The 9406-nt window shown below is 44.5% G+C and overlaps 1 long non-coding RNA gene across 1 annotated transcript; it reads right to left on the bottom strand.

Moving 5' to 3' along the window:
• Nucleotides 1–2477: 2477 nt before the first annotated feature.
• Nucleotides 2478–8783, bottom strand: LOC113879946. Its single transcript, XR_003507533.1, has 3 exons — nucleotides 8500–8783; nucleotides 8237–8328; nucleotides 2478–4056 (listed from the first exon to the last, which is right to left on the bottom strand). It is a non-coding gene; the product is annotated as an uncharacterized LOC113879946 (long non-coding RNA).
• Between the last annotated feature and the right edge of the window lie 623 nt (nucleotides 8784–9406).

The following is a 9406-nucleotide window of genomic DNA, read 5'->3' as shown; positions in this document are numbered from 1 at the left end:
AGAAGAGTTTATCTTTCTGAAACTACTCCAAAAAATTGCAGAGAGGACTTGCAGAGATACAACTCCTTCTATAAGGAGAGTATCACCCTGATACCAAAACCAAAGATAACACTTTTTCTGTGTTTTACAGGCCAATATTACCAATTAACATAGATGCAAAAATCATCAACAAAATTCTAGCAAACCAAATCCAACAACACATGTAAAAGATCATACACCATGATCAACTGGATATACCCCAGGGATGCAAAGATTTTCAATATTTAGAAATATTAAGAAATATTATAAACATTTAGAAATATTCAAATATTTCCATTTTTAATATTTGCAAATCAATCAGTGCTATAAACCACATTAACAAACTGAAGAATTAAAAACCATATGATCATCTCAATAGATGCATTAAAAACCTGTTGATAAAATTCAACATCCATTTATGATAAAAAAAAAAAACTATCCAGAAAGTAAGCATAGAGGGAATTTACCACAATATATTAAAGGTTACATATGCAAACCCACAGCTAACATCATACTTAAAGATGAAAAGCTGAAAGCATTTCTTCTAAGATCAGAAACAAGACAAGATGTCCACTCTTACCACTTTTATTCAACACACTTTTGTAAGTTGAAGCTGTAGCAATCAAAGAAGGAAAAAATAAAAGGAATCCAAATTCAAAAAGAATAAATAAAACTGTCACTGTCTGCAGATGACATGATACTATGCATCAGTTCAGTTCAGTTCAGTTCAGTCGCTCAGTCGTGTCCGACTCTGCGACCCCATGAATCGCAGCACGCCAGGCCTCCCTGTCCATCACCAACTCCCGGAGTTCACTCAGACTCACGTCCATCGAGTCGGTGATGCCATCCAGCCATCTCATCCTCTGTCGTCCCCTTCTCCTCTTGCCCCCAATCCCTCCCAGCATCAGAGTCTTTTCCAGTGAGTCAACTCTTCGCATGAGGTGGCCAAAGTACTGGAGTCTCAGCTTTAGCATCATTCCTTCCAAAGAAATCCCAGGGCTGATCTCCTTCAGAATGGACTGCTTGGATCTCCTTGCAGTCCAAGGGACTCTCAAGAGTCTTCTCCAACACCACAGTTCAAAAGCATCAATTCTTCAGCGCTCAGCTTTCTTCACAGTTCAACCCTCACATCCATACATGACCACAGGAAAAACCATAGCCTTGACTAGACAGACCTTTGTTGGCAAAGTAATGTCTCTGCTTTTCAATATGCTCTCTAGGTTGGTCATAACTTTTCTTCCAAGGAGTAAGTGTCTTTTAATTTCATGGATACTATGCATAGAAAATCCTAAAAACACTACCAGAGAACTACTAGAGCTCATCAATGAATTTGGTAAATTTTCAGGATATACATAAAAAAATAACAAACCCAATAAAAAAAGAAATAGGCAGAGGCTCTAAAAAGACATTTTTCCAAAGAAGACATACAGATGGCCAAAAAGCACATGAAAAGATGTTCAATTTTTTACTTATTAGAAAATGGAAACCAAAACTACAATAAGGTATTATCTCACACACACTGACCAGAATGGCCATCACAAAAAAGTCTACAAATAGTAAATGGTAGGTACAGTGTGGAGAAAAGAGAACCCTCCTAGACTGTCAGTGGGAATATAAATTGGTAAAGTCAGTATGGAGAACAGTATGGAGGTTCCTTAAAAAACTAAAAATAGAGCTACTATATGATCTTTCAATCTCCCTCCTGGGCATATATATCTGGAGAATACCATAATTTGAAAAGGTACATACACCCCAAAGTTCACTGCAGCTCTGTTTACAGTACTTAAAACATGGAAACCATTTTAATGTCCATCAACAGATAAGTGGATAAAGAAGATGTGGTACATAGATACAACAGAATATTACTCAGCCATAAAAAAGAACGAAATTATGCCACTTGCAGCAACATGCAAGATTATCACACCAAGTGAAGCAAGTCAAACAGAGAAAGACAAATTAACATATGATATAAGCTGTAGGTGCAATTTAAAAAGGATGTAAATTAACTTATTTACAAAACAGAAACAGATTCACAGATATAGAAAACAAAGGAGATGGGGGAGAGGGATAAATTAGGAGCTGGGGATTAAAACATACACACTACTATATATAAATGCGGGCTTTCCCGGGTGGCTCAGTGGTAAAGAATTCACCTGCCAATGCAGATGCAGAACATGTGAGTTCAACCACTGGGTTGTGACCATCCCCCGGAGAAGGAAATGGCCACCCACTCCAGTATTCTTGCCTGGGAAATCCCACGGACAAAGGTGCCTGGCAGGCTACAGTCCATGGGGTCGCAAAAGAGTCAGACATGAATTAGCAACTAAACAACAACTACAAATATATGAAATACATAACAAGGACTGACTGTATACCACAGGGAACTATACTCACTCAATATCTTGTAATAACCTACAATGGAAGAGAATGTAGAAAAAGGAATATATATCTATATAGTTTATACATATAACTAAATTACTACATACTTGCGACTAACAAATCTAAAAATTTGTTAGTCATTATAAATCTACTATATTTTAATAAAATTTTTAAAAAAAAGAACAAAAAGTTTGCTTTTTTTTTTTTTTGGTAATATTTTTCTCTCCATCTTCTGTCTAAAAATGGATAGCCTGGGTGGGGCTCTCTTGGAGTAATGCTATAGGTCCCTTATGTTTTCTCTTATATTTTAAATCTCTTCGTCCCTGTGTTTCACATCCAAATGGTCTCCTCAGCTTTGTCTCTCAGCCCTCTGTCCGAATGCTTAGCTTCCAAAAGCCTCATGATTCTCCCCTAGAGCCCTCAGAAGGAACACAGCCCTGCCAACACCTGATTTCCAGCCTCTAGGACTGCTGCTGCTGCTCTAAGCCAGAAACCAAACAAACAAAAACCACTGCTTCTGATTCTCTTTTCATAGCAACCAGTTCTGATTTTGTGGATGCAAAATCTCACCCAAATTTCTCTGAAGATACTATTAGATTGGTGCAAACGTAATTTTGGTTTTGGACCGTGAATTTTAAATAATTATATCCATACTCAAACACATCTTTATTAATCAAAATAGGAACCACTACAATCAACACATTTTTGCCAACGAGAAATAAGTTTGTTTATCCCTGAAGGTTAAAAATCTATGCTTTAGGATTCAACAAACTCTTGGAAACCATTTTATGCATCCTGCTGGTTGTGGAAGCATCTTCCCTGCAAAAAGTTGACAAGATGCTTGAAGAAATGCTAGTCCGCTAGTGAGAAGTCAGGTGAGAATGGCAGATGAGGCAAAGCTTTGTAGCCCAGTTCGTTCAATGTTTAAGTGTTGATTGTGCAATGTGTGGTCAGACATTGTCATGGTGAAGAACTGGGCCTATTCTGTTGACCAATGCCAGATGCAGGTATGACAATTTTGGGTGCATCTGGTCGATTTGCTGAGCATACTTCTCAGATGTAATGGTTTCACCTGGGTTCAGAAAGTTGTAGTGGATGAGATGGGCAGCAGACCAACAAACAGTGACCATGACCTTTTTTTGGTGCAAGTTTGGGAAGTGCTTTTCTAGGTTCAGTCACTGAGGGGTCATCAGTGGTTATCATATAAAATCCACTTTTTGTTGCATGTCACAATCCAAAGAGAAATGGTTTGTTTGCTGTTGAATAGAATGAGAGAAGACCACACTTCAAAACAATTTTTCTGATTTGCAGTCAGCTCGCGGGGCACCCACTTTACTTCAAATGCCAAATTACTGTAGAATAGTCAATGTTGAGTTCTTTGGCAACTTCTCATGTAGTTATAAGAGGATTAGCTTTGATGATAACTCTCAATTAGTCATTGTCAACTTTCGATGGCCAGCCACTGTGCTTCTCATCTTCAAGGGTCTCATCTCCTTTGCAAAACTTCTTGAACCACCACTGCACTGTAACATTCATTAGCAGTTCCTGGGCCAAATGCGCTGTTGATGTTGCAAGTTGCTCTACTGCTTTATGACCCATTCTGAACTCGAATAGGAAACTCACTCAAATTCGCTTTTCATTTAACATCATTTCCCTAGTCTAAAATATATAAAATAAACAAGTGGTAAGTCATTAGTAAAAAAAACATAGAGTGAGAAATGCACATTAAAATGATATATAACATAACCACATTTACTTAAGGATATATTCCAATATCAAACAGCAAAGTTCAACAATGCAAAACTACAGTTATCTTTGCACCAACCTAATCACTAGATTAGTCAGGTTCTCTCTCATCCCTGGGTTGTGATTTTAATCTTATGGGGTCAGCTATTCTGTTTAGTTTTCTTGGTCTTTTTCTTTCAGATGGCCAGCTTTCCCCATGTGTCTGGTTATCTTTAGTCCTCTGTTCATATCTGAGATTGAAGGAACATGTTTCCTGTAGCTGGCATGTTGTGTCTCATCAACAAGCCGTACCCTGAGCTAATAAAGGCTTGGAGGCAAGAATCATGCATGGGCTTAGCCATGTGCACCAGTAGACTTTGCTTTAGGGTTCACTGGTAGGTTGCTGGTGCTCTTCAGAGCATTCTTTGATATCTGAACAGGAAGTCCCCAAAACCCACACTGAGACTGTTGGATCTCCTTGGTCAACTGCCTTTAGGAGGAGTCTTCTGGTTTTTCAGTTCACTCAGGGGTAAATACCTGATTGCTGGTCTCTCCTGGTGAAGTGGGTAGGGTTTTAGGCTAGAGACTAATTGACACAACTGTTCTGTTGATAAACCTTCAATTAAACATCCTGTCTGATGCCCCTGATCACTTTCCAGTCTCTCTGTGTTCTGCTGGGAGGACTGGCCACTGTTGTAAGCCCCACTGCCATGTTCTTGGAATGGGCACAGCCATCCTTGGCTTCTTCCCATCTGTCATCTAGCCTTTTCCATCTCTCTGTATCCATTTTAATGTCTTCTTTGCCTATAACCCCTTCTTCTACTCCCCCTTCCTGTTAAGGAAATTTTTTAGTTTTGTATCTCTTTATTGAGATTTGGGAGGAAAAAGAAAAATCCTTGTGAAAAATCCACCATCTTAAAGCAGAAGTCTGTTTTCCCCTAGTTTTATGAGCCCTTAAGCTTCTGCAGAATAAACACATAATTGGTTTTTCCTTAACTTAGAGAAACATCTAAGTAGGAGTCAAAGGACCTTCCAAGTTCTTGAGCTAGCCGGTGCCATGGGTCTGTGGTGCCCAGACTTGATGTCTGCTGGTCTGTGGGGGTTACGGTCTCCTGGATCTGAAGCCAGATTTGCTGTAGCGAGATCTGTGACTCCGAAGGATTATAAGATACTGAATCACTGCCACAGAGACCCAATAAGCAACCGGAAGCTGCATCTTGGGTTCATCTGAGTTGGAGTCAGAGCACACTGGTCTCTGGGGAGGTTCTATCCTGTGAATAACACATCACCTGAGGCTGTGCTGGAAAGATGGAGCGCCCCAACCCTGTCTGAGGGACCTGCTGCTGCGACTGCACAGCCCCCAGTCATCACTGGGTGCTGCCTCACTGACACCAGAGTCCCCCACAGGTGATGTATCACACACCCAGGAGATGGCTCCCAGAGGAAGTTAAGAATCTGCAAGAAAACTCTTCATAATTACTGGAGAGAAGACAGCTACCATGCAATACATAAAGGGTCTTTTTTTCTCCCCACTGTCAACTCGGGAAGAAGACTAATATGCACTTGCTTTTCCCAGGTTAGCTCCTGCTCTCCTGTAATATGTCTGAATACAAGTAAGAATAATTCCTCAGAGTCACTTCCTTCCCTCAGAATCCTTATTCCCTGAGTATCTCAGAACCCCCAGAGGTTCAAAGATGAATAAGCATTAAAATGTCATCATCTCTGGGACTAGGTGCTTTCAAATTTCCTGTTTCACAACCACTGAGATTTAATTTCAAGTGCAAAAATATCTGTCAGGGAGAATATTAAACAACTCCACACCTTTCAGCCCTCCTGTCTTCAGCTATTTACAGATGTTTTAAAAACATATGATTTAAATATGAACGGCAACTTCCTGTTAAACTTTGGATGTAGCAAAAGGCAAGAAATGTGGCCCCCGGTGGTGAGAGAGGAAAAAAATAGTTTTGTATACAAAGCCCTAACATAATAAACAAGCAGAAGCACTTCCTGATAAATAGCGCCAAGCAAACATTCATATCCTTGCCTCCACCGTACTCAAAATATTTTCACTAGACCAAGTGCAAAGTATTATTATCACTAATATTAAGTTTATCCTCCTGGGAACTGACTCAGGCTCCAGTTCGACTAGAAGGTCTGGTGGGAGCCAAGGGTATGGACATTTACCATGGCAGTTACTTTGGCTTTAATTCTCTTCCTATAAATACAGCCGAGCTGGGGATAGAAGCCCACGCACCACGGCCCCAGGCCCGCAGCAGCCACCCCACCAACCAACCAACCAGCACAACAGAAATGCCAGAGCAGTCAACAGGCAGAACTCAGCTCCAGGGACAGTCCCCGGGGGTAGGGGTGGCGCAAGGAAGAAGGGATCTGGGTACCCACCGCTCCCTCCAGCCGCCGCGGGAACCTGGCTGGGCGTGGACGGACCCCAAGGAAATCCCACATCTTTGTGTTCTTTGTTCACCAAACCCAAATGCTCCAAGCGTTCTATTTCTTTTAAATCGCAAACAAAACCCTGTTTAGCGACATTTTCCGCGGGTGCAGAGGGCGCCCTCATAACAGGGCGCCCTCATAACAGGACCGCTGACAGAGAACTTTTCATATCCTGACGGGGACCCAGGAGGCCAGCCACCTTCTGCGAGGCTTGGCTCTTCCCCGAGTTTTCCGCCTGTCCTACACCCTCCCGGCGGACCGCTCAGAGCATCCTTGCTCCGCACGTAATCCGGGACAGGAGCCACACCTCCCGAAATTAGATGGATAAAACAAAGGCGACCTCGTGCCAGTGTTTTCAGGTTGAGGGCACGAGGCCCGCACATGACAAGAATTCACATCGCCAGGACACGGAGTGAGGGGGGTGGAGCGGGGTGGGGGTGGGGGAGGCACCCCGTTGGCAGAGGCGGGGGAATTAGGCGAGGGCGGAGCCCCGCAGGCTGTCCACCCTGAAAGGAAGGAAACCCTTGAGAAGCTCTGGCCGCGAGGCAGACCAGCTCACTGATCTCCTTCAGCCAGGAAGCCCTGAGAGAGGCCAGCCAGCTCCCCACTCGGCTACCACCCCAAGCCCAGAACCCAAGGAGCCCCTGTGGGTGAGCCTAGTGGCAGATCTAGCTCACAGGCGCTGGTCACTGGGACGGGGGGCGGGCGCCACTGGACCAACAGGGACTGCACTGCCCGACCCCAGTGACCACTGTCCGGCAGCGGGCAGGCTTCCTTACCTCACAGGTTCGCGGGGGCTCCAGAGGGGGGCGGTCCTGGCTCCTCCTCAGCTAGGTCCTGAGGGTGTCTCTGGCAGCCCCACGCCTGGGTGCCGTCCGCCTTCACATGGGCCCCAGGTGGCCGCTGGCTCTACACAGTGTGTCTCCTAACTGCTCCTCAACTTCCAGTGAAACAATATGGAAGGGGTAGGGTACGGCCGCTAAAAGGCAGTGGGCGACTTGACCTAAAGCTGGCAGAGCCTGAATGGGCCCAAAATGGTGGAAGGTTGGACTTCTGGTGGAAGGTCTGCCTCATTATACGCTCATTGTAATATATTAGCATCTAAGCCATGCCCACAGGCGCCATGACAGTTCCGGGGAACCATAAAAGGCCAAAAGTGGGTGGGGCCCCAAAGCCTGGAAATCCACCCGCTTTCTCCCAGTAGTTAGCCTGTGAAATTACCCAAGGCAATGGCACCCCACTCCAGTACTCTTGCCTGGCAAATCCCATGGATGGAGGAGCCTGGTAGGCTGCAGTCCATGGGGTCGCGAAGAATCGGACACGACTGAGCGACTTCCCTTTCACTTTTCACTTTCATGCATTGGAGAAGGAAATGACAACCCACTCCAGTGTTCTTGCCTAGAGAATCCCAGGGACGGGGGAGCCTGGTGGGCTCCCATCTCTGGGGTCACGCAGAGTCAGACACGACTGAAGTGACTTAACAGCAGCAAGAGCTAACCACTCCATATTTCCCAGCTGCCTCTAGCCTTCTGAGATGCCCACACTGTGTCTGTGGAGTGTGTCTCTCTCAGTAAACCTGCTTTCCCTTTACTAGTCTCACTCTTGAATTCTTTCCCACGAAAAGCTGTAGACCCTCACTTAGTGGCCCATCCCAGGGACTCACCAGAGAGCAGTACACAGTCATCCTCTCCTGCCCCATTTTTCTTCAACACCATCAGTGAGGGATAAGTAAACCTCCCCTTAGAAAAAAAATCACTGCCAAAAAAAAAAGAAGGTCACATAATATGCTTGAGTGGGCATTGGCAGACATTTTGAAAATTATGCTCATTATCTATCACACACGAAGAACAACACAGGGCAAAGACAACTGTATCGTGGGCTGAACTGTTTCCATAAAAGATGTGTTCAAGTCCTAATCCCCAGTACCTGTAAATGTGTCCTTTATTGGGAAACAAGGTCTTTGCAGACATGATCAAGTTCAAGTGAGGTCATGCTGAATGACGGTGGGTCCTGATCCAATACAACTGTGGTACATATGAGAAGAGGAAACAGTCACTCACGCGGAACACCAGGTGGTGATGGAGGCAAAGGCTGAAGGGCTGTAGCTGCCCCGCAGGGCTTACCTGGGATTTCTGGCCTGCAGACCCTGTGAGACAACAGATTTCTGTCATTCTGAGCCACTAGCTCCTGGCAACCTAATAGAGATGTTGTTGTTCAGTCACTAGTCGTGTCCGACTCTTTGCCACCCCATGGACTGAAGCATGCCAGGCTTCCCTGTCTTTCACTGTCTCTTGGAATTGGGTCACATTCATGTCCACTGAGACAGTGACGCCATAACATTTCAATATCCAGGCCATCATAGGGACACCAGGAGGTTGTCTGTACCCTCTCCTTGGTTCCAGGCCTCAGGTAAGATGGCAATCCGATGGAATTCATCTTTACCCCAGGCCAAGGTCAGCAACAACCTTCGAGGAGGGGTAGTAGAGTGTAAAGATTGAGAGTCTGAACCCTAGAGCCTGAAATCAAATCCCTTCTCTCTCCCTTCCTGGCTGTGTGATCTTGGGCAAGTCACTTAACCTCTCTGTGCATCCAGAGCCTTATCTACAGAAAGGAGATAAAATTGGAGCTCCAAGGAGTAAATGAGTTCAGAGACGTAAAATGCCTTGAGCAGCGTCAAGCACACAGTAAGTGCTTGCTGAGGAGAGCCATCCTGTCCTCACATCTTGTCTGTCCCGTTTATAGCACAGATCCAGGAGTTTACCTGATGGTCTGTACTGAAGTGAAAGGGGGCAGGGGACTCAGGGCTGGAAGGATTATTAGGCCAGTACCTGGA

The sequence above is a fragment of the Bos indicus x Bos taurus genome, chromosome 21, assembly GCF_003369695.1.
Source record: "Bos indicus x Bos taurus breed Angus x Brahman F1 hybrid chromosome 21, Bos_hybrid_MaternalHap_v2.0, whole genome shotgun sequence".
Classification (NCBI taxonomy): Eukaryota; Metazoa; Chordata; class Mammalia; order Artiodactyla; family Bovidae; genus Bos; species Bos indicus x Bos taurus.
This window is presented reverse-complemented; position numbering and strand designations above follow the sequence as displayed.